Source organism: Drosophila arizonae, chromosome 3, assembly GCF_054131065.1.
Source record: "Drosophila arizonae isolate 15081-1271.41 chromosome 3, UAZ_ARI_1.0, whole genome shotgun sequence".
NCBI classification, from domain to species: domain Eukaryota; kingdom Metazoa; phylum Arthropoda; class Insecta; order Diptera; family Drosophilidae; genus Drosophila; species Drosophila arizonae.
Genome location: NC_142923.1, coordinates 7,883,575 through 7,911,374, shown reverse-complemented (window position 1 = coordinate 7,911,374; position 27,800 = coordinate 7,883,575). Strand labels below are relative to the sequence as shown.

The following is a 27,800-nucleotide window of genomic DNA, read 5'->3' as shown; positions in this document are numbered from 1 at the left end:
AAGCAAAGTTTTTGTCAAGAGTAATTTCATTTTTTGACATGAAGTATAAAGAAGAGAAAATGAGTATTGGGTAGTAAATGAGATTTAACTAAGGCAACATGTCAAAATTTATGAAATTAGTTTTTGTTTTGACAAAGCTAATTACAATTCAGAATTGTTTCTAGTGACATGTTTATATATTTAGAAATATTTAATTAAATTCAAAAAAGGGAAATTATTTAACATCGGCAGTGACACAGGTAAATATAGAATTTTCTGAAATTATTAAATTATCGTATTAAAATAGAAACTACGATATTCAATAAAATATTGATTGGAATTCGAATAAGGTTTTTTTCTCCTTTCTGTTATTGTTTTATACTATCAATAATACAAGTCGTAGTCCCCAATAAAATATCAACAATTGTCTGAATTATTAAAAACTTATATACAGAGTTGCACAAAAGTAGCAAAAGTGTTGAAAACAAAAGTTTCAGTCACGTTCGGACAGCTTACGACATGTTTGTTGAGCGCCTCAGGAGCATAGCCAAGGCATAACGTGTTCCATACCTAGTCAAGTAAATTGCTTCTGAATTTTTAATATTCAGGTAGTTTGTTCTTGGAAAAAAACCCAGAATAATAATAATAAAAGCCAAATAATAAATGAGGTGTGAAGTACATGAAATAATTTTTTTTTAACGATTTTTTTTATGAAAAATTCGATAAAACATGTTAAGATTGAAATAATAAATTTAGATATATTTCTTGAAAATATATATCTTTTAAAAAATTACAAATTTAAAACTTAAAATAAAAAAACAATAAATTGGCATTATATATACATATATAAGCAAAAATTAATGAAACAAGTTATATGAATTTAGAATTGAAAGAAATATTTTAAATTTTTTTTATTTTATTTTTTTAATTTTTTTTTTTTTTTTTTTTTTTAATTTTTAAGCTTATCATCTTTGTTGATATTGCAAAAACTAAATTTTAAACTTTTCTAGCTTCAATAACTCCAATATAGTTGCTCATTTAAGTATTTTTCGAAATTATAGGGTATTATTCAGGTGTATAAATTCGTATTCGAAATATACATGTTTACATATTTTCAAGCTCAAAGTATTTATTGCATTCGAATAATATATGTATATATCTCCATCAGCTGTCATTGCGTTGCCCTTTTGGTTGTTTACAAAAATTGTAGGGTATATTTTAATTGAGTACTCTCAAGTTTGGGTAAAACTTTATTGTTTTTGTTTTCATTTTCATCTCACTTTGCGTGGAAGTGCACTTATAGCGCAGAAATTTCCTTTTCTTGTTGCAGACGCTTCCCTTGTTCAACGCCTCCGACGAGGCGAATTCCGCAAGGACGCTGACGCTAAAGCTGAAGCTGAAGCTGAAGCTGACGATGTTCATGATGCTGACGATAATGACGCTGACTGAGAGGCGCGGCAGTGGGCGGGAGGCGGGTCTGCGGCATCTCGTCGGTCGGTTGTCGTTCCACTTAGCCGGCACTAGAGTGTTAAATCGCATAATTATGTCTCTCATGGCGCGCACTTCACTAAACTGCAAAGTATTTTTTTCTTCCTTTTTTTTCCTAGCTGCCTTTGGCATCGTTTGTTTACGCGAGTTTTCTTCTTCTTTCCTTTTTTTTTTTTTTTTGCTGTTTTTGCTGCGGATTTCTCCCCCACTTTAATCACATATGCAACTGCTTGGCTTTGTAGCATTATGCGAATTTTCTTTGCTTTTCCTCTTTCTGCTTCTGCTGCTGCTGCTGCTGTTGTTGTTGTGGTAAAATACGCTGCGGCCATATGTTTGCTTTGTCATCCAGAGCTGCTCGTAATTAAGTTGGGCAAGGCTCGCTCTCACGCTTTGATGTGTGTGAGACACAAAAGGAAGTCCATGGCGAAAAGTTTTTGCTTAATGACTGAATCAAGCGCAAGTTTGCTCAACTTTTTAACACACATTAATGTGAAATAATTTGCATACTTTGAGGCCGCACTTCAGGCCGAGTGAAAAGTATGCCGCAACTATTCGACGAGCACAAAAAAGTGCTTTAATTGCAAGGCCCAAGACAGGCCTGAGAATGGGATTACAAAAAGCAAAGCAAAGCAAAGTAAAAAAAAAAAAAAAAACAACGGGAAGAGTGTAACGAAAAATGGGTAGTAATAAATCTAAGCACAGCGGGCAGCGGGCATAAAAATGCGAGTATTCCTCAAGATAAGCCAACTACAGGCGCTTATCTGAGCGCAAATGCCAGGCCAAATCCCTTGTCGACAATTTGAAACATTTAAAGACTGAGACCGAGATTTCGGCCATGGCTATTGCCTTATTCCCTTTATTGTGCGCCCTGTTATGCTCATGATGGACGCTGTTAATCTATAAATAAAAGCGAAAGAAAAAAAAAAATACAAGAGAGTGCACAAATCCTGGTAACCAACTTCCAGATCCCTTTTCCATTTTGCTTTGCCTGCTTCAAGCCAAAAACTGTTGCGTTGCCTGGGCTGATATATTCCACTCTTGGCCAGTTTCCGGGGCGAAAGTATATTAAAGGTATTAGGCTGATAGATGCCAAGCACAGCCCGAAAGAGATATATATTTTTAGCTACATATCGTCGTGTGTGTGTGTGTCTAAACATTACTCATACGCCGTGTGTTGCCATTTAAGCTGTTTGATAATTTTGCGCCCGGCTAGGCTACAAATATTAACTTTCAATTACTTAACTGACTGACTGATGATGTCAAAGGAATATGCATATATACGCCCATATATGTTTGTATTTGTATATCTGACTAGATGATATAAATGTCATGTATTCTATTTGCTCTCGGCAGGCTTTCAGCGCTGTACAAACAGTTTTGATGCTTTATTTGCTTTCAGCTGCCTTTTAATGTCTAATCAAATAAGGTGCGTGTCTTGCGCTTAAGCAAGCAAAATTAAAGCTGCCCATACGCGGCGTATACGCAATGCATAAACGTCAAAGTGAATTTTCGCGAAAATTCCGCTTGAATTGCGCGTTGATGATCTCAAAACGTGGCGATGACTGAGAGTGTGAAAGCGAAAAGGAGATGGAGTGAGGAATGTGTGTGTGTGTGTGTGTGTGTGTGCAAGGAGAGCGGATGTCATGTACAGTTAGAGCTTAAATCGGTAAATTGCAAAAACAAGTTGAATGCACAAGTGTGAGCTTATTTTTGTGCTCGTTGTTGCTGCTGCATGACTGATGAGTGTGAAGAGCAAGTGTGAGTGTGAGTGTGAGTGTGAGTGCGAGTGTGTGAGTGAATGAGTGAATCACTTGTGCAACCGAGTCAAGTATAAGCAGATGCCGACTGTATGTATGTGAGCGTGTGTGCAGTTAACCACAACTTTGAGCCCTGCCCACTGATGCGGAAACAAGAAGTAGAACATCCCAAACAAAGCATTGCCAAAAATCAAGCAGACAGCTGCGAAGCCCCTGCTGACGGTGCCAGCTGCCATCAAGTGTTCGGTCTTCGGGCACAATGACAAACATTGACTGACCCGAATAGCAGCTGGCTTCCGTACATTTTCATTTTACCTCAAACAGCGTATGCTCAGGCAACGCCTACCAACACTTTTACGCTTTCGCCTTTGTTCTACATGCGGCTAATTGCAAAATAATGTTCAGCTACAAGAGGAATTAAGTGAGTATTTAGGCAGGCTAAAAAGCAGTTATGAAAGCCTTTATCAGATGTGCCTGACAAGGAAAAACATGTACTGATGAGTGACTGTATATACTTAGATATATAGATATTTCTATTTGACACAAACCAAGCAGATCTGCTGAATCCATTTCTCGAGGAGTTCATCAATATTGGCTACTCAATTGGATAAAATATAGACGCTGTCAACATTTTGTTCACTTGACATCCGCTTAGCATGCTTGAATAGCTTCAGATTACGATAACTGCACGATTTCATGATCTCTTCAAGTGATGATAATAACAAATGTAACAATTGGAATTTCGGCAAATTTTTAAAAGATTTTTACATTGATTTAGGCAGTTGTAAGATACAAAGTATATGAGAAATTATTCTTTTATTCATATGACATATCATCTCAATGCTCTCCCCTTCCTCACTCAACACGACATCAGCAGGTGTCCATCCATAACATGCTCAAGTCTGAACACATTAGTTTGCTTATGAGTGCGGCAAGAGTAAATAAGCGCGATAACTCATAAGAGGAGATAAACCTAAGAGAGCTTATTAGCTTGTTACCCTATGAATATTTAGTATGTGTGGAAAACAAATATATATGTATATGAATCTAATGAATAAACCAGTTTCACTACAGACGAAAAATCTGAATATCTCAAATATTCAAAAATAAATACGAGAGAATCTCTGTACTCAGCTGTAGGCCAATATCAAGGCAAAACTAGGCACTATTAGCTTGAAATTAGGACTTTTGTTATTCCTTGAATTGAATTTAAGATATATGTTTTGGCAATTTGCAAGCATTTCAGCAATACAATAAAATTGTAATTTGATATAAACAACTTTAGGCAAAAAAAAAAAAATAAATAAATAAAAATAATATATAAATAAAGAAAGAGAGCAAATAAAAGTGAGTTGGGAAAAGAATAGAAAACGGAAAGAGCCGAAGGAACTCTCAGCCACGACGGAAACAGCTTAAAATGCTTACAAATTTTCATGAGAGGGTCTCTGGAAGAAAACATTCACAACGGTCGGCCGCAGGCGTCATAAAAAAAATGAACATTTCAAATGCCGAAAGTTGATGTCGAAATGAATGCAAACATAAAACAGCCGCCAATTGATTGAGATGTAATCAAAGGAGCTGCCCCAAAAAGCAAACCGAAGAAGAAACAAAGAACAACAACTAAATAAAAAATAAATGGGAAAATATAAGAGAAGGAAAAAATGAAGCAAACTAGCAAATCCAGTGAAAATGACAGCGCAAAAAGTAACAGAAACTCAAATTACGTATACGCAGTGCGGACCCAGAAAACATATGCGTCCAAATGCAAATGCTAACTGAGGTTAAATGTGCGCTCCATTTGAGACGCACAGCTACATCAAGGCGGCACATAAATTACAAGCAATATTTATATGCGCATGACTAATTTGTGAATCGGATGTGTGGGTGTGCGTGTGTGTGGGAGTGTGTGTATGCGTGTGTGTGCATGTCGCCTTTTGATGCTGTGACTGAAAAGTTGCGGCATTCATATTTTATTAGCCACAAGTCAGTAAGTTTCGGTCATTGCTCAGCGCGGGCTCTAAACAATTTATTAATCAAATAGGTTCAGCACAACAAACACACACACACGCACACACACACACATACATAGAGACAGCTCGTCTGCACATATATAATTTATGTGGCATGTATGTGTGACAAATTGTGCCTGGGGCCAAGTTTTGATGTGGCTGTTTCTTTCGCTTTATTGTTGTTATTTCGTGTCATACTTTTTCGTCGAAGAAAACATCTCGAGACCATAACGTCTGTGTCGATGTCCTGCCTGTCTATGTATGTGTGTGTCTGAGTGTGTTTGGCTAGTCCCAAAAAAGTGTTACAAATTTTACGGCATTTTCTTCCTTTTTTTTTTTTTGCATTTTGGCTAACGGTTTAAAGAGCTAAAGCTAAAGCCAACAGCATCTTTTCTTCTTCGTTCTTTTTCTTTCTATTTTTTTTCTTCATTCCCAGCGACGGCCAGAAAAAAAGGTCAACAAAACGCTCGAGGTTAGATGAGAGCCAATGCAAAGTGCCGGCGGCTGGAGGCAGCAGGAGGCAGCAGGAGGCGTTCATTCAGTTTCAAAGGATGTAGTAAAAAGTGTTTTCTTTCTTTCTTTATTTCTCTTTGCTACTTTTACGATTTTTGGGTTGGACATAAGACGAAGAAGAAGAAGCAGCAGCAGACACTAATGTCGCTCATCTTTTATTAATATTTCTTTGAGATTTTCTCTACATATATATAGATTTTTTTTTTTCTTACTTACGAGAGTTTTATGCGACGCTGCCGTGGGACGCTCGTTATACGCGTGACATGTTCGCTCTGCCATCGGGCAGTTGATTGACCTGCACACAAATCGCTTCAAGTTTTCTTTTATACATTTGGCAATTGATTAGAGGCAAACATTTACAGTTTACTAATTCATTTTTGTGGCAGATCAGTCAATGTTTATAAATTATTTAGTCCGATGGCAAATACAATATATCATATCAATTAGTTAATTAATTGTTCTTTGCCTCTTCTTCAGCTGCCCAAATCAAAGCTGAGTCGCAAGTTAAACCGCTTTGCATAAATTTTGCATGCAGCATTTTTTTTCCTCCCCTTTCAACTCATTTCCGCTACGTCACTTTCTGGCTAATTTTCCATTTACCGTGCAACGGAAATTGTTTTTTAATGTGGCTGACAGTCTTAAACTATTTAACCTGATGTGCAGAGCTCACTCAGTGGAGCGCTCGGTCGCTCGGCAAGGGTGAACTGTCAGCTATTTATCAATGGAAAATCAATGAAGCCCAAACCTTTTTTTTTGCACCATCTCGCTCTCCCCACCTCGCTCTGGGCTTACCCGGCATAAGTACTTTATGGTTTAGTGTGTCGTTAAAGGAAGCTACCCGAGAGAGAGGGAGAGAGAGAGAGAGAAAAAATAGTAAAATCATTTTCAGCAGAACTGCGTGTCATGCGATAAAGCTGTGCAGGTGGGTCACAGACACACACACGCACACACACGCACAGACACACGCACACACTTGATAGCACGAGATTGTATGTGTGTTTAGGTTCAATTGCCTGCTCGCATGCCACAACGTTTTGTTGCTCTGCCCCAAACACTTTGACTAAACATCCGCTGCAATGTTTTGACATTGTGGATTACAATAAAAGCGGTTTTATTTGTTTGCCCCGCTGTCTGTCGGACTGGCAGGCATGCCAGTCACCTAGGTGATGGCAGAAGAAATGACAGAGCGCCAACTATGAATGTGTTTGGCCATGGCATTCATTAGTTGGCCACACACCACATGAGCCGTTTATCACATGTCAACTTGCAATTTAACTTACTCAGAGAAATAAAGAACTTTGTTTATTCATTTTTTACTAAAAATAAAAATTATGAGCTGTGGAAGCCATGGGATTAAAATTTGATAGCTTAACAACGAAGAAATTATGATGGAATCTAAGTATCAGGTGTATTTTAAGCCGCAACAAAATAAAAAATATTTGATTTAATATAATTGAAGAAGGCCTAATAATAATATTTCAATATTACGATTTTGTCTAAGTGGCTGAATGTTTTGGGGTTCCAGTGCATTCCTTACGATTGTCTTCTTGAAGGCATATAGAACAGAAACTTTGGCACACTAAAAAGTCCCCACCATAAGATTACTTTTCAAACAAAAAGTAAAGCTATGACTAACTAAAAAAAAAAAAAAAAAAAAAAAAAAAAAGACAAATAGCTGCAGCCATTAGCTATTGAATGCATTTTTAATAAAACAGGCTTTGCCAGGTCAAAGATCTTAGAGTATGTAGAGTACCAACAATAAAGGCTTACAATCTCAGGTGTTCCAGCTTGTTGTGGACCTCAATACGAAACTTATTTGCTTCTGTTTAGCTTGAATGCTTTCAGTCTAAACAATAAGGGCACATAATTTTATCAAAATATTGATGACTTAAACGAATCTAAATTTGAGAGGTTGGAAGAGAGAGAGACATAACGAAAGACAAAAGTTTAAAGCAACAAGAAGAATATGGCGATCAACGATGGAGATTAAAAAATTGAATATTTATATTGTTTTTGATAGAAACATAGATATAAAGTATAGTGAAAATACATAAATTGATATTTAAGATGCAGAAGTGAGTATCAACTGTTGCCTAGTGCATGGGAAGAAGCAGAAATATTTTTGAATGTTAATGTTAATGTTATTATATATTATATTATATTATATATTCAAAGTTGTCAAAGAAAATCTACATATTATCCCACATACTTCACATTTCCACATTTCACTCGCATCACATTTAAATGAGTTTTGCTCTTTGGCCCATATAAATTAGTATTTCATTTCATAAATTATTTTGAATAATTCATAAACCTTTTGTATTTAACTTAAATTTAATTAATTTAATCACAAACAAGCACACACACACACACACAGGCACGTAGGTAAATTTTAATTTGCTTGAGTGAAAATTAGAAATTCTTACACATGGCTCGGCAGCATATAAAATTATTTCTGGCACAATTTGCGGAGTCATAAAGTTGGGCAAATAACCAAGGCAAATTGCACTGTGTAATCGTCTACGGCTGCTTTTCAGCTTTACTCAACTCAATTTCGCCATTTGCCAAACAGAACAGAATGATTGTGGAGCTCTTCGGAGGTAGCAGCATTTGGCCGGGCATTATAATTATATATAAAGAACTGTATGCGCTTTTTACACAGCAAATAATAAAAGTAAAAGCAAGTTTACCTTTTTGTTGTGCCTGTTTATGACAGCTCTGACACACACACACACACAAAGGAAGTCTCTCTCTCACTCTCGTTCTTTCTCTGTCTGTCTTTGTGTGCTCGACAAGCAACACTTGCAACTTTTACGATTTTCAAATGATGTACGTACAAATTCATAGAATTTTATATTTTACAGCGCCCAAAAGTATGCAGCGGCACATACCTGTGCATGTGCATGTGTGTGTGCGTGTGTGTGTACGTGTGTTACAGTTTTTAGTTGTTTAGTGGGTAGTGGTAGTATGTGCTCGTGTGTTTGTGTGTGTGGGTGTAATTTTTCATTATTTTCCGCACTCGCTCGCCGCGCTCTGTTTCCGCGTCGCATTCATCATATTTTCCGCTGGAACTTTATGCTGCCCGGCGGGTACACACAATTGTACGTTCGTCTATCATTTGGAATGAGTTTTGATGTCGGGCATCATATAAGCAATTAAAACTCAGCAGCGCATTTAATGCAAATTTGCTTTACCGGACTGATAAATTACCAATGTTACGTGGTCCAGCTTTATAGCAGGAGAAACAAAAAGAGAATAAAAGTCCAGCAGGCCACATGACAGCTTCATTATAGGCGGAAAACACATGAATCGAGCGGGCCGCAGGAAACTTTTTAATTTAGTTTGACAAAGAAAATTATACACCAGAATCATCATCAGCGTCAGGTGCTTCGCTGTGACTATGGCAAATATATGCATGTGATTTGGCAGCAAAACTTTTGTTGCCTACTTTTCTGCGCACTCACTCACACTAAATGCAAATTTTCTAATTTGATTTTGTGCTTGCGTAGCTACCTTTTCCGCTTCTTTCCTACTCTCCCTGTTCCATTGTTCTTTCGGGTTTTTTTTCTATTTCTTGTTACTTTCATGCCGTGGCCATAAAATGGCCATCAATACAGGCAGCATTTAGATATTGCATACTCTATATTATATATATGCGTGTGCGTATGCCTGAACAAGAGTCTTTTGTCTAGCAGAAAGTTGAATTTTAAGGCTTAAGCAACAGCATTTGCTTTCATAGGGCAGCTTTAGATATGAATTGAATTTCAGTTTATTAAACTGAGTCCTCCTCTTGCAACTAAAATCTGATTCTATTTCCAAGACTACAAAACAGCTTAAATAATTTGCACTACATGTTGAGCATAGATTTAACTTCATAGTGAACTTTTAGATATAAAGCTGACATCGAATTTATAAAACTTGTCTCATATTGCAGCTCTCATCTCGTTCACTCACAAAGTTTTGCACTTTACAACTTTTTCCTCTGCTTAGAAAGAGCATAAGTTAGTCGTCTCGACCCACATCTTTTTTTTTTTTTTTTTTTGTTACCTCACTTTCGGTTATTTTTCCTTTCTGCAACCGCAGAAAATTAATCAAGCAAAAAACATACTTTGTTACGCAACAGCGCCAAGAGCGCGCAATGCCTGAGCAATACATTTCGCTACAATTTGAAAATTGAATTTATGTTTTTCTTACAGCTCACAATAGAGCCAACGAGGGTAGCAACAGCAGGCGGCAGTTATCGAATTTGATGTAGTCATAAAAGAGCTCTGTTCAATTTCATAAATTGAATAATAATTGCACTTAAAGTGCCTGAGAGCCCGAGGGCAAGGGGGCGCCAAAGAAATCTGTCCAGCTTATTAGCTTTAATTACCGTTGCACAAAGGGGGCGGAAAAGGCCGGAGGGCCGTGCGCTAATTTGCCAGACTTCATTAGTTTTCATTGGATTGCCCAGGCAAATGAGCCAGAGCCGAGCTGAGTAGGCCAGGCCATTGTTATCGAAAATCGAAACTAAATTAAATTCAGGGATGGAGATTTATTTAAGTCATAGCAGGTTTAGATAATGTTATCTGTAGTTCAGTGCTGCATTTAATAAATATTTTGGTTGCCATACAAAAAACAATAGTCATAAAATTCCGATATACAGGCTAACAAAATATATAAAAAAAATATATATATATTTTAAAAATTTAAATCGTTCCGAAAAGTCAGAAGAAAAGAAAAGTTATTATTCTCGTGCTCATCCTTTGATTTCGTTTATTCACAGTCAGCGATTTCTGCACAGCTCTTCGCATGTCCATTCAGAATCTCAATTCGCGCGATCCTTTCGCCGATGCCATCAAGGGACCCGATGACGACATTCAGGACGGCCTTGTCCACATACGCATCCAACAGCGCAACGGCCGCAAAACTCTAACCACTGTCCAGGGTTTGTCGGCCGAGTACGATCTCAAGAAAATCGTGCGCTCCTGCAAGAAGGAATTCGCATGCAACGGCACCGTCATTGAGCATCCCGAATACGGCGAAGTCCTGCAGCTCCAGGGCGATCAGCGCGAGAACATTTGCCAGTGGCTGACCAAGGTGGGCCTGGCCAAGGCCGATCGCCTCAAGGTGCATGGCTTCTGAGCGTGCCTACGCAGCCGGGACAATCAACATCACATCAATGGGATTAATAAAGACATAAGCAAAGCAAAGGCAAAAGCAAAACTAACCAAAGAGGAGAAACAACATACAAAGCTTAAAATGCCTCATTTTTAGTTAAATATCTAATTAAAAGTTTCACAGTTCTGCAGTGCAAAACTTCGTGTTTTTAATTGGGCATCTCTTAAATTTGTATACCTTATATTTGAAATATATGTATATATATTTATTTTTATTTTTACAGAAATATTGTGTGTGACTGCAGGTCAATTATTTTGTATGTACATAATGAATCTAGTTTGGATTCCAACATTATTTTAAAACATCTGCCATATGACCTCTCAGTAACAATCTATTCCATACATAAGAAATATGTCAAAAGGACAATCCTGCTATCCTCCCATTGATTTTATGTCCTCAGCTTATATTATTATAATTACTTCAAGCATTACAAAAAACCACAAATTGAATAGCAATCATTATGTCCCAATTAATCTAAAAATGTTTTCATAATAAATCTAGGCATAATACTAATTAATCTTACATCTAATAAAATCGCATTAGACTTGGCCCAGTCATTAAAACTTCTGCTCCTACTTACCTTTGCTATGGCGACCCAAGTCTGCAAAAGAACCAAGAGAATTATTCATTAGTGACATAATTGATTTCATATGAGCAAAGTTGAGCCACACTCAAAAGTCAACCACATCGGGGCTCACATGTCCAAGTCCGAATAAGCTGACGCCAAGCAGATTCAGGGCCAGTTTGTGTTTATGTCAAAGCCAAAGCCAAGAGCAAGAGACTTGGCTAACAATTTTTTCCTTTTTTTTTCAGTTTGGCTTCAAGTGTTTTATGTGTGCCACGCCCAGTTACCTTGGCTGTGCATCAGAGATATCGTGGCAAATGCAGAGCCAAGTAAGCTGGCTTAAGGGACAGCAAACAGTTGAAAGTGCCAAAGGGTCAGCTGCAAAATTTATAAAAAATCATAACTTTCAATGACACAAGAGAGAATGAGCTAAACGGGTATGACTGACTGCGTAATGCGCTGGAAAAGGCACTAAATAAAAAGTGGAACTTAAATATAGTTTCTTCAAACTCCAAATTTAAAATTCACACAGAATAAATAAAACTCAGAAAGAAAAATAATTTGTGCCAAACTAGCAGAGACATGTGGAAATCTAATATGCCCATTTTAAAATCATTTGTAGCTGTATAAAAATATGTTTGCAAAATTGTGCGAATTCTTTGGTGAATGGCGTTTTTGCGCGCTTTTATAAATGTTTGTTGTGGCTGCCATTTATCATGGGAAATGCCAGAATTAGCACACAGCCAGCTACAACTGGCTCTTAGCTGTGGGCGTGTCGTACAGCAAATGTAGGCGTGGCTTAGGGTAATGGGTTGCATCAAGTCCAAGTCGAAAATGGAGTGACACCAACTGAAGCTTAAAAGCTGATGAGCCTTTTAGCCCACTTGGCAAAGAGGGCGTGACTGCAGCTAGTCAAAGATTTATGTGACTGTATGCGTGTGTGTGTGTGCGTTAAGCCATTGGAGAATTGGTCCGCAAAATTGCTGAACAAAATATTGTAATTGTGTTTGAATGCAAGTGCAAGTGCAGCAAGTATTTCATTAAAATTATATCAAGCAGACTATCATTAGGAGCCAGGCAGGGCCAGGCCGGGCCAAGCAGGGCGCCACGAATCGTTGGACGCGGGCGTGCAAGATTCAATTATGCTGCAGGCTCAAGTTGCTTCTACTGCTGCTCCTGCTACTGCTCCTGCTCGTCCTTCTGTTCCTGCTGCTGCTGCCGAGAGTTAATCAGTTTTGCTAACTTCATTTGCGCGCCAGCATAGGAAACAGGGCAAAACTTATGCCTTTGCCGGGGCAGCAGCAGCTGCAGCTGATTCTACGACGCTTGCTCTTCAGCTGAATGCCAGCCAATTTCATGCATTGCAATCATTTACAAAAGTTTCGGCTGCAGCCTCTGTTTACTACTTAGACGTGTTTCACACGACAAATGCTCAGGTGGCTGGCTGCCTTAGCTCGCTCGGCAAGCAACACAAGAATCTCAAGTTAATGCAGCTAAAGAGCTTGCGGAAGGCTGTGCGCAAAGAGTTTTGGGTAGTAACTTTAAGCGAAAATAATATGAGCCTCAGCACATTGGGCTTTATCAAATTATTTAAAGATTTAACGACAAATAAGAGTTGGTCTTGTGTTGCAGGATTATTTTAGTGCTAAGCATAAAATTAAGAAAAATAAGAAAATATAAAAGAAAGATAAGAGAAGAAAATATACAAGTCTTAGAAAATTTTCAATACAATATTTAAACAATTAATAAAATTAAAAATTAAAATGACAAAAATAGATTCAGAGAGTAAATATTAAACAAAAAATATATATTAAAATAAAAAACTTAAATTTCAAAAATATATTCAGACAATAATTTAATTCCTTTTTTTATATTACTCTCTGAATATTATTTTGCCATTTAAGTTTTAAATTATAATATATTAATTCATGTTTAATATAAAACATATAAAACATATATTTAGTTATTATTTAAATAAATGAAAATGCTTTCCGGACATTCTGAAGATGAAATTTTCTATGATAAACACGATTTCTCCAATGAGCCGTCTATTGTGACCTTATTGTTATTGTCGGAAATGAGACTAAGTTCTTTAAAGCTCGTACTGAAGCATGATACTCTACCATTTCAGTTGAGACTAAATAGATTTTTTATCCAGATACTACCAGAAGGAGTTTTAATTTTTAACATTTATTTCTAATGCATATTTTCTTTGTAGTAAAAGTCTCAAATAACAATTAAGAATAAACAAAGAAGTAAGCTCAAGCCCAAGATGAAACTATAAATTATAAAATATAAAGCTTACCTCTATTTACCTCACAATTTTATTTTCAATACTTATAAGACAAAAATCATTTCGATTAAGGTTGAATGTAACGATAGACAGACGAATAATCTATGATTTATTCAATTTGGCTATAACTCAAAGTCCACTTCAAAAGGCCAACAATTACCAAACAATTAAATTGTCACATTTAACGCCAACAGCAAACTTGCCCGATGGACGGCTCAGTGCCAGGGCATATAAAACCCCAAATAAAAAGCTAAAACGTCTAAGACAACCACAAAAGACCAACAAAATCAACGGAGTACTCTGGACTCTGGCCCTTTTGTCTCTCGACGCCTCTGCGCCCGCTCTCCCCTCGCATTTACCGGCAAGTTCGTTTCCACTTCCGCCCAACTGTGCTCTGGCAGAGGAAATGGAAAAAGTGCACAACTTGAAGCATAATACGAGCTCCGCTGGCCAAGCAAATTGAATAGAATTGGTAGCATTGCTATGCGCTGCCGTCAAGGGCAAATGGCCAGTAAATCGGGCACAGGACTCAATGTCTGTTTCCATTATTTATTTGCTGCAAATTAAAGCCAATGGGACAGACAGACGGGCAGACCGACGCGGGTGCTGCTGCTGCTGCTACTGCTGCATAGCAAAAGGGCGAGTTCGACCAAGTCAAGTGTCAGCATAAATGAAATTTCCCACCACAAACTTCCGGCTGGCATCGCAATGTGTTGCGGGCCGCCGGGTGCGGGGTGGGGCGCCGTCCTGGTGGTTGTTAACAATGCATGTGCCTTTACAGAATGCGAAAAAAAAAAAAAAACACAAAAACAAAACCAAACAAAGTGAAGCAAATAGGGGCCAACTCTGAACTTTTTAGCGGTTTCACTTTCGCTACCATCGACACACTTCGCTGGCCATAAAGTGCAACAAAACGTGAACAACAAACGCTCATCTAAAGGGAGAGGCGCTCTGCTGACAGGAGGCAACTGTTTGAGCATGTTCCAGCTCATAGAATGCGCACACAATTCAATTGCAACGTCATTTCCGCTTCCGACAGATACCCTAGAAATGGCTAAAACCATGCCCAATAAGCTATTTATCTTAAATAAAATGTTTTAAAAAAATATGAATATATAAACAAATGCATATTTGATTGCGAAACGTCTCAATATGATTTTATATGATTTTTTGATTGATTGACTGACCTATATATTTTTTTTTTCTCAATAAAAATATTAGAAGTTTTATTTAAATGTCTATTACAGATCTAGAATAAGCTTCTTTATTTTCAGTCCAACTGCTAATTCTCATTCAAAAAAAAAAAAAAAAAAAAAAAAAAATTAAAAAAAAAAAAAATAAATAAAAATAAAAAACAAATAGTAATAAATATATAGTATAAGTATTTAAATATTTGTATATAGAACAAACTTTAGCTAAATAAAAAAATCTTCATATTCAGTAAAATATTAACTATAATTAAACTTGATAATATTTGTCATTTATTTATTTTTGTTTTATTTTTCATTATTATTATTTATTTATTTATTTATTTATTTATTTATTTATTTATTTATTTATTTATTTATTATTATTTTTTTTTTCTTAAAAAAAATTAAACTTATATCTTTACTTTTTCGGAGCAATAGAATTTTTTAAAGGAAAAGTCAACCTGACAAACTGCAAATTAAATTTTTCAGGGCATACAATATTCGATCAAATCATGCTCAAAACAATTTGCTTCTTGTCCATTTCGAATGCATGGGTCTCTCTTTTGTGGCCGCACACAAATGAGCCGCATCATTTCCGATTTTTTTGCTTAGCTCTTTGTTGGTTTTTGCCAATTGCGAAGGTGTGCAAGTAGTTAAATCATGCGAAGAGTGATAGAAGAGCAAGGTGCTTTAGGTTAGTTGACTTACAGATAAAAAAAAGGCAGTCTGTGCATAAAAAGCAAGAAAAACAACAACAACAACAACAGCAATTTGCACAAAGTTCAAATGAAGCGTTCATTGAAACTGAATGGAAGCGAGCAAGTGCTTTTTGCTTTGGCAACATTTTTTTCTTGTTTTAATGAACTTGTTGATGTTGAGTGTTTGTATGCGTTGCGCATTTTCCTCTGCACTGGTTGTTGTTGTTGCCACATATTGTTGCAAATGGCGTTTGTCTGTTTGTCTGTCAAATTATGTGCAGCAAGTGCGCACTCGAACATTTTGCCACTTAATTACTTAGCGCGCGTCAAGTGGCATTAATTGTTAAACTTCATTCAGTTCGAGTGGCCTGTGAGCTGCTGCAACATTTGGGATTATAAGCATTCTATAATATGATAATTTAAGGCTCGAAAGCTTTATGGCAGGTGAATTTAAAATATTTTTTGTTTAGTTTTTTAGTATAAAAAAAAAATAATAATATATAAATATTAAATAATAATAATTTAATTTATACTGATATATTATATTTATTTTTTCTTAATATTAATAATAGTTTTTATTTTTATTTTTTATTGTTATTATTATTATTATTATTTTATTTTATTTTATTTTTTTTTTTTTGCATTAAAAAACTTCTATTAATTTTATTCTATTACCTAATATTTGTAAAATATGTAAATAATAAAATTTTAACATAAGCTTAACATTTTTTTTTTTTACATAAGTATATAACATATATTTTAAATTTATATCAATACGTTCATGTTGATTTTCCTAAGATAAAAAAGTTAATAATTTTAAATATACAAATCTAAATTGAAGTAATTTTGCTCATATTAAAACTTAGCTATTCACTCTTTCAGTCTCTTTAAGCGCTTACTCGGTCGCTCATTAGATAAATTTTCCTGCCGCACTGCGTGGCATGCGCTGAGCCCTTTTCGTGCCCTTTTCGCGCTTTGACGGAGCTGTCCGTAAAATATGCAGCACGCTTTCGTCATAAATTTTTGGCAGGCCATGAAGCCACGCAGTTGGCAAGCGCTAAAAATCTGGCTGCTGCTGAATTATTAAATCAAATTTAATTAAAACTGTCTAGCTAAGCAAAAGCTGTTAGTGGCTAAAGTGCTCCTGCTGTAGTTGCTGCTCCTGCTGTAGCTTCTGCTCCTGCTACTGCTGCTGCTCCTGCTCCTGCTGGTCTTTGGCCTCGTCTCACTAATAAATCAAGAGCGCGTGTTAACGTAACTGATTTCCCCAGCAGCAGCACCGAGGGAGTACCAAGAGACTGCTGCAGCTGCAATTCAATCTGGTAAAAGGTGAAATTTTAGCTAAGTGGCAACAAAAAGCGTGCTTAACGTTGCGTTCAGCGAGCAGACAACAAGCCAAAAGCAAAATGCATCAATTAATGACATCAGTAACAGCAAACAGCAGCAAACAGCAGCAACAAAGGCAACAACAGCAACAACAGCAGCAACTGCACCACTGGTCGCTTAAACAATGGCTAGAAGCGGTTAACAATGTCAAATACTGTTGCAAATTGCAAACAGGCAGGCGGGCAGGTGTATGTGTGTGTGTGTGTGTGTGTGTGTTTGTGTGTGAGTCTGTGTTTGCTGTCGGTATTTACATGTTGTTTGTCACGCTCCCTGGCGCTTGACGTGGCAGTAAACAAACAGCAGCAACAACAGCAGCAATGGACACGGCAGGGCCAACTGCATAACTTTTTGGCTTGTTTTGACTAATTGACAAAGAGCTCAGCACTAGACGGTAATGCACACATATACAGACACATAAAACCAGAGCAAATAGACAGATATATAGAGCATACAAATTGGGAAAGCTTAATAGCTGACATGCAAAATAACAGTTGGGAGATAGATGCCGAGGGAGTGGGAAAAAGCGAGCTAGTGGGAGAATGTGACAAAGAGGAGTAGAGAGAAAATCAGGAGAAAGGAAAAGCTGAAAAGGTTAGAGAGAATGAAAGAAGGGGAACGAGAACGCGATAAGGTGAAAGACACGTCAGCTTGACTTTTTCTCTCTCTGTCTCTCTTTCAATTAAAGAAAACAAAGTAAGAAAGAGAAGGGGAAATGAGAGAAACAAAACAAACAGATAACAGAGAGAGAGATGAAATAAGACAGAATAAGAAAGAGAAATGTAGAGAAAGCAAGAGCGAGAATCAGCATAGCGTACTTAACTTATGGCGCATCATCATATACAGAAGCAATTGAACTACCGATTGTATTTCTATATACACATGAGACCATGAGGAGCTAAAGTTCTGGAAGAGACAAAGTGGACTACGTATCCAACATGCAATTTCTCTAGCTCTAATTCTATATGAAAAGTTTGTCTTAAAGGGAAATCATGAATGTCTGATATTTCTAGTTTACTTTCACTTTAACATTAACTTGTGCTACATTTAATCATATTCATTTCTATGTTTACTCATGAGTCCATATTCTATATTAGTGTTATTTCATTCTCTCAGTCTATTAAGTATTCATATCACCATACCTGCCACTCATTTCTGTCGTATTATTAATTGGATTTCAATGATTTGCTGTTTGCTGCACCTTGCCTCATGCTGAATCATAATCTTTATACCTTAAGCTACTTATTTAATTACACCCACTATATAGTCTACTTCACTCTAGCTGACTTACTAGGAAGAGGCTGCTATAAATCAAGTATTTTGTAAAGAAATAAATTACTTCGCAGAAATCGTATTATTTTATCAGCTTATTTGCTCACTCTTCATTGCGATGATTACCTGAGGGCGCCCCAGAGATACTAATCTAATTTTTATTTACTACTTCTTATTAATGCATTTCTGCCAATACTTGTATACATATAATTCTATTTATTATACTATCTGATTCATTTTGCATTTCGATAATGAAGAGAACGAATGAACTTAATCAGAGTGGCGTCCTTGAAATTGCAGCGTAAAGAAAATCAATTTGACTCAACTCGCACAAACAAGTTTTAGTCCAAGTCATTTAACTTAATAAGCGCGAACTAAATGAAAATCTCTTGACAAATAACTGCTACATAGTTTCTGTCTCTTTTTACGATGAGCAGAGCTGAGGACCGAATTTATGTCACATTTAGTCCATGCACTAATTAAGTTAAAACCTTAGCATTTACCTTGTAAGGACATGCGCTGCTTGACTGCATGGTAATAGCAAACTCTTGTTGCCCAAGGCTGTGTAGGCACATAAAAAATATCATATGTCAACTACAGCGCTCTCACTCATTAAGCTCTTAACCTCGTTTGAGGCACACACTAGCTCACACCAGCACACACACAGAGAGAGAGAGAGAGAGAGAGAGAGAAAGAGAGAGGAGAAGGATGTGGCCCAGGCAGGATATGCGAGCTGCTACTGAGCGCTTTATTACCAATGTCGACATGGCTTGGGCCAACAACGGCAAAGCTGTCGTTGCTTTTGTTTTTGCTGCAAGTTCAATGAGTTTTCCCACTCACACACACACACACACACACACACACACGTACAGCATTCCCGTTTGGAGAATTATGTATGTGATGCAATCGCGGAATTTTTCTTCACTTCCTTTTATTTTGGGCTGCCTTTCAATTAATTTAACTGCCTTTCGCTCAAGTTCTTTACATTTCCTTGACTTGAATGTATGAAATCAAATTAATTAAGCACACATACACACAAGGCCATACATAAATATATCTACATGTTTATGTATATGTGTATAGCTGAAGCTGGAGCTGGACTCACGCCCGTTTTCTTATGCACATGCGTGAAACATTCTTTTCATAATATATTTTTGTTACTGCCATCGCTAAGGCTCGTTGCGTCTCTGGCATTCATTTTATCTGCTTCTTTTCATCATTATCAGCTTCATCAGTTAGCCAAGCTGAAGCTGAGCCGGCCAACTCCTTTCGCTGCTGCACTGTAGTAGTTGATTTCTTGTGGCACACTTATGTGCATATGTCTCCTGGTGTTATGTATAGGCGCACTCATAATTTGATTTCTGCTACACAGCTCTGATTAAGGATATCAACACACACACACACGCACATACACACAAGTCGAATTGCTAGCCTGCAGCTGTTCTGGGCCCTTTCGTATTGGATTCCATATTCATTTTTATGTCTACTGCCTTTTGCCTTTGAGCTATGGTCAGCAAATGTTGTTTGCCAAGCATCGACTCGAATGATTTACAACCAGAAACCGATTTTGGTTTTTTGCACTGCTGACTAAGTAACCTATAGATGGAATAGGATAAGCTGAGATCTATAGAGATAGAGCAGCATTTAAATTTTTGAAAAGCCATAAAATACAAAATATTCATAAAACAAAAACGAAAAACGCCTCGAGCTCAATAACAAAAGCTGCACACAAAGCCAATGCATATATCATGCTCATCAAATAAAAGCCAGCAAGAAAAAAACAACCACAACAACAACAAAAATAAATCAATCAAAAAAAAAAAAAAAAAAAAAAAAAAAAATGCAGAATACATTGAATGTTTTGAAAAATGCTTTGATTGATGTTTGAGTGCTGCTGTCAAAGCAATGAAATCTATCAGCTGAATGGGGACTCTCGAAAATCTACATAAGCAGTTAATGAACATATAGATAGATAGAGAGAGATAGAAGAGAGATGTATGGATATATACTATATGTTATCCATGTGGATATTATCTGCAATAAGTTGATTCGCCTTGTAGAAAATTCAGTCGAGTCCCATAGAGGCAAACAGGCAATAGGAGGGACCAAGACGGATTTACAAATGGAAATATGTGTTAATTATATTTTGCTCTTTGCCGCATCTATTATATTTCTAATTATGTTGCCTGAAGCCAGCTCTTGTTGAGCTTCTCCTTGTAGGACAAATATGGTAGCAGAGTAGGTGTATTAGACATATCGTATAAGCTGTTTACCGTTTGTATCTATCTTAGATCTGAATCAGCAATAACTGTTAGTTATTTCAAATGTATACGATAAGAGATTTAATCAATATATATCGAGAAATTCCATTTAATTTTATAATAGAAATATGGGTATTAATATTTGTTAAATCCGTTAATATTGATGTCTTACTGTTTTTCAATATTCATTACCAATAATAATATGTTTAGATCTATTTCACAAACAATTCAAGATTTCTTTCTTGATTTACCACTTACCTACTTATGGAATATATTTCGGCCAGAAGCTACTTGTAACGTTTATAGCTGCAATGATAAGAATTGGTGTTCAAAGTACATTAATTAAGTTTAATTAAGATCTTAGCTGTTAACGAAAACTTAATCATAAAAACCTTGCACAGCTAATTAAACAAGCAGCAATTCAATTAATTACGAAGTTTAAGGGCAAGAAGCAGACAGATCCAAAGCCAAGGCCTGTGTCACCACTGTGCACAGGTGTGCTAATAAACTCGCTAACACACCAACAAACCTTCACACAGACACACACACACACACACACACACACATACATACATAGAAAGGCAGCGACAGGCAGCTAAGCCACAAAATCAGAAATGTTAATTAAAATCACTGTGCGTTGAGCCCAAGCGTAGGGAATATTAAACAGGAAGGAAATCAGCTGGGAATGAAAACCGTTAGCCGCAAGTCAGGTGAGAGCAAAAGTAAGATGTATGTATTCTCATATACCGCATGTTGTACTACAAAAGCAGAGTAAATTCATTTGGCTCTAAATTATGGTATTGCCAACTTGATTGAGCGTTAAGAGAACGGAAGAGGTTGGCAAATTATGAAAGAGAAGGAAAGAGAGGGAGCTAGCTAGAAAAAAAGAGAGAGTGAGTTAGATAGCGAGATAGGGGAGAAAGAGAGAGAGTGATAGAGTGATAGAGGATGAGACGAAATGAAAAATAGAGAGTGAGAGAGAGAGAGAGAGAGAGAGAGAGAGAAAGAGGTATAGAAACCCAAGCTAAAAAAACTTTGAGAGAGTGTAAGACTAAGATAATCTAAATTGTCTACGGCCATAGCCATGCATGAACTAGAATATTCTTGGTAAAAGTTTGTAACCTTCCATAATTTAAGTATAAGGTTTTTAGCTTTCAACAGCTTGATTATATACACTGGTTGTTCCAATATGGAATTTAGTAAAAATTTCTATATATCAAATAAAAGTCTTAACATATTGTGTTGAGAGCTTTAAGTTTTAAGTTACAGTGACTCGTCTCAATATATATGTATATACTGTACTTCCTTGAGCCTAAGCTCTTCCAGAGCTGGCCGCTAGTATTGGCCTAATTTTATTTTCTGTTGCCAATAAATACTTTGAACTCAATTACTCAGTAGCTCATTATGCCGCACATAAATTAAAATGCAAAAATGATTATTTAAAATAGCCAGAGCTAGCAGAGGCTCTCGAAAAAGAGCTACTCATATTTAATGAGCTACTAAATAAATAACCCTTAAATAAAAACTGGCTTAATCAAAGCAGCAGTAATTTCCGTTACCTGCACAATTTTTTCAGATACTTTAAGCATTTCTTTGGCTCATGCTGGCTTAAAATAATTTGAAATTTCCCGCAGGAAAATTCAATTTCTAGAGTTTCCAGAGCCAGTCAATGCCAGCTGCTTAGCAAGCCAGCAGCAGAAACAATAATAAATGTGGGAAGTTAACGAAAACAAAAAAAAAAAAAAAATATTTGAAAAAGAGAGAGAGAGAGAGAGAGAGAGAGAGAGAGAGCTAAAATGGAGGCAACAACAAAGGCGAATTCGCATTTAAGAGCGTAATGGACGTAACGGAAATACAGAATTCCGATCAGGAAGCCAGGGGTCAGGAAATCAACTGAAAAAATGGCAACAAAAATGCGCGCAATGCAAAGCGAGAGACAAAGAGACAGCGACTGCGACAGAGACAGAGTGAGATAGAGTCAGATGGAAATGAAAGAAAAATATATATTTATATATTTACAACTGTCGACTGGGCTCCATAATACCCATGAAAGCAAACGAATATTAAAGCGAACAAGGCGAATGCCCAAAAATTATGCATGGCCTTTTGCACTGTTCATTGTCAGCGCTTTTAGTTTATAGCAGATTGTATAAAGAAATTTGCATTAAAAAAAAAAAGGGGGAGGGGGGGGGGGGGAAAGGGCAACGAATAGCGATCATTAAATGCTTAAAGTGATTATGCTGAACGATTAATGATGCGTCGCCTGCAAGTACTTTTAATCGGTTTCATATTCCCGCAGTGCGGACGAAGTTCTCTAGCGGAAATTTCTAAAAACGGCTTTAAAGGGATTGCGTGAGCGGGATGAGCTGCTCGACTGTGCCACGTAGCACAATTAGCAACAACAAGTTTCATTAAAGCGGCTTCTAACTTTCATTAAAAACCACTTAACCCATGCCCAGGACAACAACAATGGAGGGACCGAATGGCCGAGCGAGACCGTGAGCCGACCCTTGCGTAGCCTCACAATACTAATACTTGACCCACCCACTTGACCCACATGACCCGCTGCTGCACCAACGAGCCACCGACCACCACATGGAAGCCGGCTTAGTGGGCTAACTGTGAGCGTGTCTGCTCCTGCTGCTGCTCCTGCTGCTGCCTCTGCGTGTGCCTTTCTGTTAGGAGCTGGGTTAGTAGAGCTAGACGAGCTCGCACATCGTTAGTCATATTTTTTTAGATAGCCAACTTTTTGGCAAACAAGACAAAGAGTAAAATATGTATATAAATATATATGTCTATATATTTTTAATTAAATTAAAGAGCATTGTGTGGCGGAAGTTGTGGCACAAAAGTTTTAACAAAAACTGTTGCATACTTCTGTGGGCAGAAGTTTTTGTCGGCTGAAACTGCAATTTTGTGAGAGTTTGGGCAGCCATAGAAACAACCTCAACTCTTGGCCAAACTCAATAATGTTATTCCTTCCGCCTGCTTTCTCAATCAAGATCAATTGCTGAACTACATACGTGTGCCGGATAAATATTGAACTGTGATCGGCCGATGTCAATGTGGCGTGTGTTCTCTGCAATTTAATTACGCTCGTATTTTCCTTTAATTTTTCTTCTGCAAACAAACAAAACTGGCAAAAACCAGCACCAGCACCAGCAGCAGCCACACAGTTGAAAAATAGCCACGCAAGAGGGAAAAAGAATAAAAATAACACAGACTTTGAAGCGCGGCAGCTGCGGGGTACAAAACCGAAAAAACTTTGCTGCTACTTTGCCATTTTTTGTATTTTCTGTTCATTTTATTTTTATTTTTTTCCTTCGACTGTTTTCTTTTAATGGCAGAGCGTGAAAACAAAACTTTTTTACTGCTCCTGCTAGCCGCATTTAAACGGCGACACTAATGGCCCCAAAATTGAAATAGAATTTTTGTATTTGTGCAAATATTTTGCAAACTGAGAAGTGGCAAAAGTTTTGCTGAATGGCTGAAAGTGAAGTTGTATTTGCAAATGCCAAGGCGTCATATGCAGTCTGATGAGTGGATAATAATATTATGGAAAGAAAAAATAGAAATTTTATCAACACAATTTACAAAAAAAAATCTGATTGAATCATAGACTTAATTTAATTCCTCCAAGCTAAATTGTAAATTAAATTTTTAAAATATTTAACACAACATAGTAACATCAAAAGAAGTAAATTCTTCCTATCTTCCCCCAAGATGTCAATAAATTGCATTAATATTTATCACAAATTTATTGTTAAGCCAAACTACATAAATCTTATTCTCATTTCCATTTAAAATATGCAAAAATGTGTTTCATTTCAAAATATTCTGCCTCGCACCACTGAAGCGTGATGGGCAAATTCGATAAGTTGCTAATTATTAATATAATTTATACATCGACATTTTTGCCGCCACTTTTCAAGCTCAAAAATTAAAAAAAAAAAAAAAAAAAAAAAAATAAAACACTTGCAGCGCAATTGCATTTGTCTGCGTGTGACCCAAATAGAATTTATTTCAATTGCAGTGCAGCGCAATATTTCCGCGAATAAGCAAATAAAACAGCGAAATTTTGTTGCATTTTCGGCAAATTTGCGGAAAATTTTATAGAGCACGGGAGAGGTAGCAGAGAGGACGGAGGAGGGAGAGCCAAAAAGCCAGCTGGTAGTATTATGATTTAAATTACTAATTGAAAAGTTCTGTTGGCCAGGGCAAACGTATCGGAAGTGTGCTGCATTAGAAGTGGTTAAGCCGCTTTCCAGCCATCCATCAGAGTTGGCTTTTGGAATGAGAAAAAAAAAAAGGAAAACAAGAAGGAAAAACAGCGATAGTAGCCGTAAATTTTGATTAAAGCCAAATGAAATTCTAAACTTAAATCAAAGTTAAATTATTTTTACACTATGCAGATTTTAGCCAAGCTGCGTTGCCAACAAAAAGGAGCCAAAAATTTCGAAAATATTGAGGTCACAAATGCATCAGAAAGTGCTAACTGTTATATGTACATATACACATATCTATGTAAGTGTAGAAGAGAGAGAGGCAGAGAGAGAGAGAGAGAGTGCTTTTTAAGTATGTAAAGGACATAAATATTGCTGCAAAGTTTTGCCCTCAACTGATTGCAAAATGTCGAAGCAACGGTAAACAAAGTTTTGTGGCCATTGGCAATGCCAATCGATGGCCTGGCACCCGCCGCACAGACACTGAGACTGACCGGAGATAGCCAAAATGGTCAGCCAAGCAGACTGGCAGCCAACTTTGTTCGATATGCTGGACACAAGCACACGCACACACACATACAGATACACATACTCCCGCCATACTCACACTTACACAAGATGCAAACGAGTATGCGAATATTTTTGGCTCGCATTACGTATAGGTTCTTTTGCATTAATTGAATTTGTTTGCTGGCAAGCGAGTTGGCCTTTAGTTGACAATTTAGCACTTGCGGCTGTTGCGGTCTAAGTCTAAGCCGAAACTTCGAAATGCAAGCCAAAATAGCTGAACTCTAATCAAAACTATATACGAGCTGCTAACAGCCAGCAAATTAAACAAATTGCTTTTTCACATTCCACCGCATTTTTAGAAATTAAAATAGTTTTTGGAAAAAACTGCAGAAAGAAACTTATTTATATAAATAAAACTAAAGATAAACTTAAATAAAACTCTAGAATTGGTTCTTCCTCATTAAGTACAAAAAATATTCTTTAAAAATATTTTGATACTTTTTATACTGAGGGTACAGTGGGTCCCCTCGCTGAGAACCAAGGAACGAGACCCTAATGCTCAAATTCTTCCACAAGATGCGGGTGTGTATTTACAATACCTTATAATATAAAGAAGACAATAGATACACTGTTTCAAAATAATAAATATATGAGATATAGCAAAAATACAAATATTTTTAAACGTTTTTTTTCCAGCAGACCATTTCCAAAAGCAAACTTATGAAATTAAAAATAAAATTAGCATATAATCAAAATTTAAATATGTTAACATATATTAAGTTGACCCTGATCTCAGACTGAATTTAAAATTCTCTATCAATACTTGTAAAACTAAAAATGTCTGTATCAATAAATTGGTTATATTCATTACGTATGCAGACTGCAGCTAATAATAATGAAAAATATTAAAGCAACAAGCTTTACCCACTTTAGACTGCTCAGACTCTGCATACATAACTTTTCCTTGAGGCAATAAAGAATTAAGTCGGCAAGCGAAACGCAACAATTTTTGGATGAAGGCCTTGCTGTGTGCCTGCGTACGACCAAAAAATACCTAAGCCGTCGCCAATGTGCCTATGCAATACTTAAAACGTATCTATAGAATCCTGTATCCACAATGTTTGCAGTTTGTGATGCGGTCAGAGCGAGTCCTTTAACTGCAGATGCAGTGGGAGTGGCAGTGCTTGGCTGGTCTGGGCTGGTCTGTGCTGGGCTGGTCTGCTCTCTCTGTAAGTGCAGGCGACTCGTTTTGTGGTCGCTTGAATCGACTCGATGTAATGCGGGTGGCGCTGCCCGGCCACGCCTTGTTGCGGCCCACTTTGTATGTTAAATTTTATATGGCTTTGCGCCGTGCACAGCTTGAGCCAGCTTCAGTCGAATGGCATTCGCACAGAGACCCACACAGGACTCGAGCAGCTCGTAAGTGCATTGGGGACTTGAGCTGACTTGGCTTGCCTGAGACTGCCTGCCTGACTTGCCTGACTTGCCTACCTGACTGCTGTTGATCCTGGATGTCCTTAATTGTAAAGATGTGTTAATGTATTCCCTTTTGCAAGTTAACATTTTATTTCGCTACGTTCGTTGCGTTTAAATATGCAAAATGTTATACAGCCGAACGCAATGCCACGTGAAATGCTTCGGCAAATTGACAGCGAGCGCTGACCGTGGCCAGAGTCCGGAGGGAAGGGTAGGGGAGGCGGCACAGGTTGGCCGTGTTTGCCCGGGGCACGTCTCGGCGTGACACTGAACACGCCTTAACAAGGCGCATCCGACCGAGGCGGCTCATAACTTATGCACATAGATAAGCGACAACGATGCCTGAGTTGGCCGTTATGCTCGCTCCGTCGTCCTTTGTCCTTCGTCCCGGCTGTTGTGGTTACTGTTATTTTCGTTGTAAGCGCTGGTTAAGTGTGTGAGTGTGTGGTGGGGGCTCTTTGTGTGCTCTGCTCAGCCAGCAGCCATTTAAGCAATTATGAAATTTTAATAACCTTCGAATGAAATTATTTAAAACCAGCTTAAACTCGACCTTGTTCTGGAGCTCTTTCTCTCACTTATTATTATTATTATAAATAGCGCATTCTGCTGGTAATTGAAACTTTAAATAGCCGTCTAATGAAGCCACGATTATTCGTAATTAATGTCTGTTAAATTTATTCGGATAATTGCTATTCTAATAATTTAAATTGCATATTTGCGGCTTAAGCAGCAGGAAGAGCTCTTTCGAGTACTTAAGCTCTTAATATTTTGTGGAGAGTCAACTGCATAGTGTGGTTGAGTCTGATACCTTTCATTTAATCATTATTATCAATTATCATTATCAGGCTTCTCTTTCGTATTGAAAATTTAAGTTCAAAGTTTTTCATAATTTACTTATTTAAGTTTCCTCCATCGCAATGTCAGAGTTGTCTGAAGAAGACTTAAAAATTGTTGGCTTATTTCATGAAAATATCTCAGAAATTTATACTTATACGATTTCGTTGGATATACCTATTTGGTTTA

The 27,800-nt window shown here is 37.1% G+C and overlaps 1 protein-coding gene and 1 pseudogene across 5 annotated transcripts in view; one reads left to right on the top strand and one right to left on the bottom strand.

The window, feature by feature from the left end:
• rdo (leucine-rich repeat domain-containing protein reduced ocelli) overlaps window positions 1–27,800 on the bottom strand; it is a 68,670-nt gene that overhangs the window by 29,056 nt on the left and 11,814 nt on the right. The window contains exons 2-3 of one of the 3 annotated variants that reach the window (XM_089463485.1): window positions 20,827–20,874; window positions 11,487–11,507 (exon numbers count right to left, since the gene is read on the bottom strand). The gene's annotated coding sequence lies outside the window, so the exon portion shown is untranslated. The remainder of the gene's footprint in view (window positions 1–11,486; window positions 11,508–20,826; window positions 20,875–27,800) is intronic. The other 2 variants (XM_089463486.1, XM_089463487.1) reach the window with 2 other exon arrangements.
• On the top strand, window positions 93–11,044 carry LOC108620278 (eukaryotic translation initiation factor eIF1 pseudogene; annotated as a pseudogene). Of its 2 annotated transcripts, none has more exons than XR_016268912.1 (2): window positions 93–239; window positions 10,512–11,044. The product of XR_016268912.1 is annotated as a eukaryotic translation initiation factor eIF1 pseudogene, transcript variant X2 (transcript). The 2 variants fall into 2 exon arrangements; XR_016268911.1 differs by lacking the exon at window positions 93–239 and adding an exon at window positions 10,254–10,451.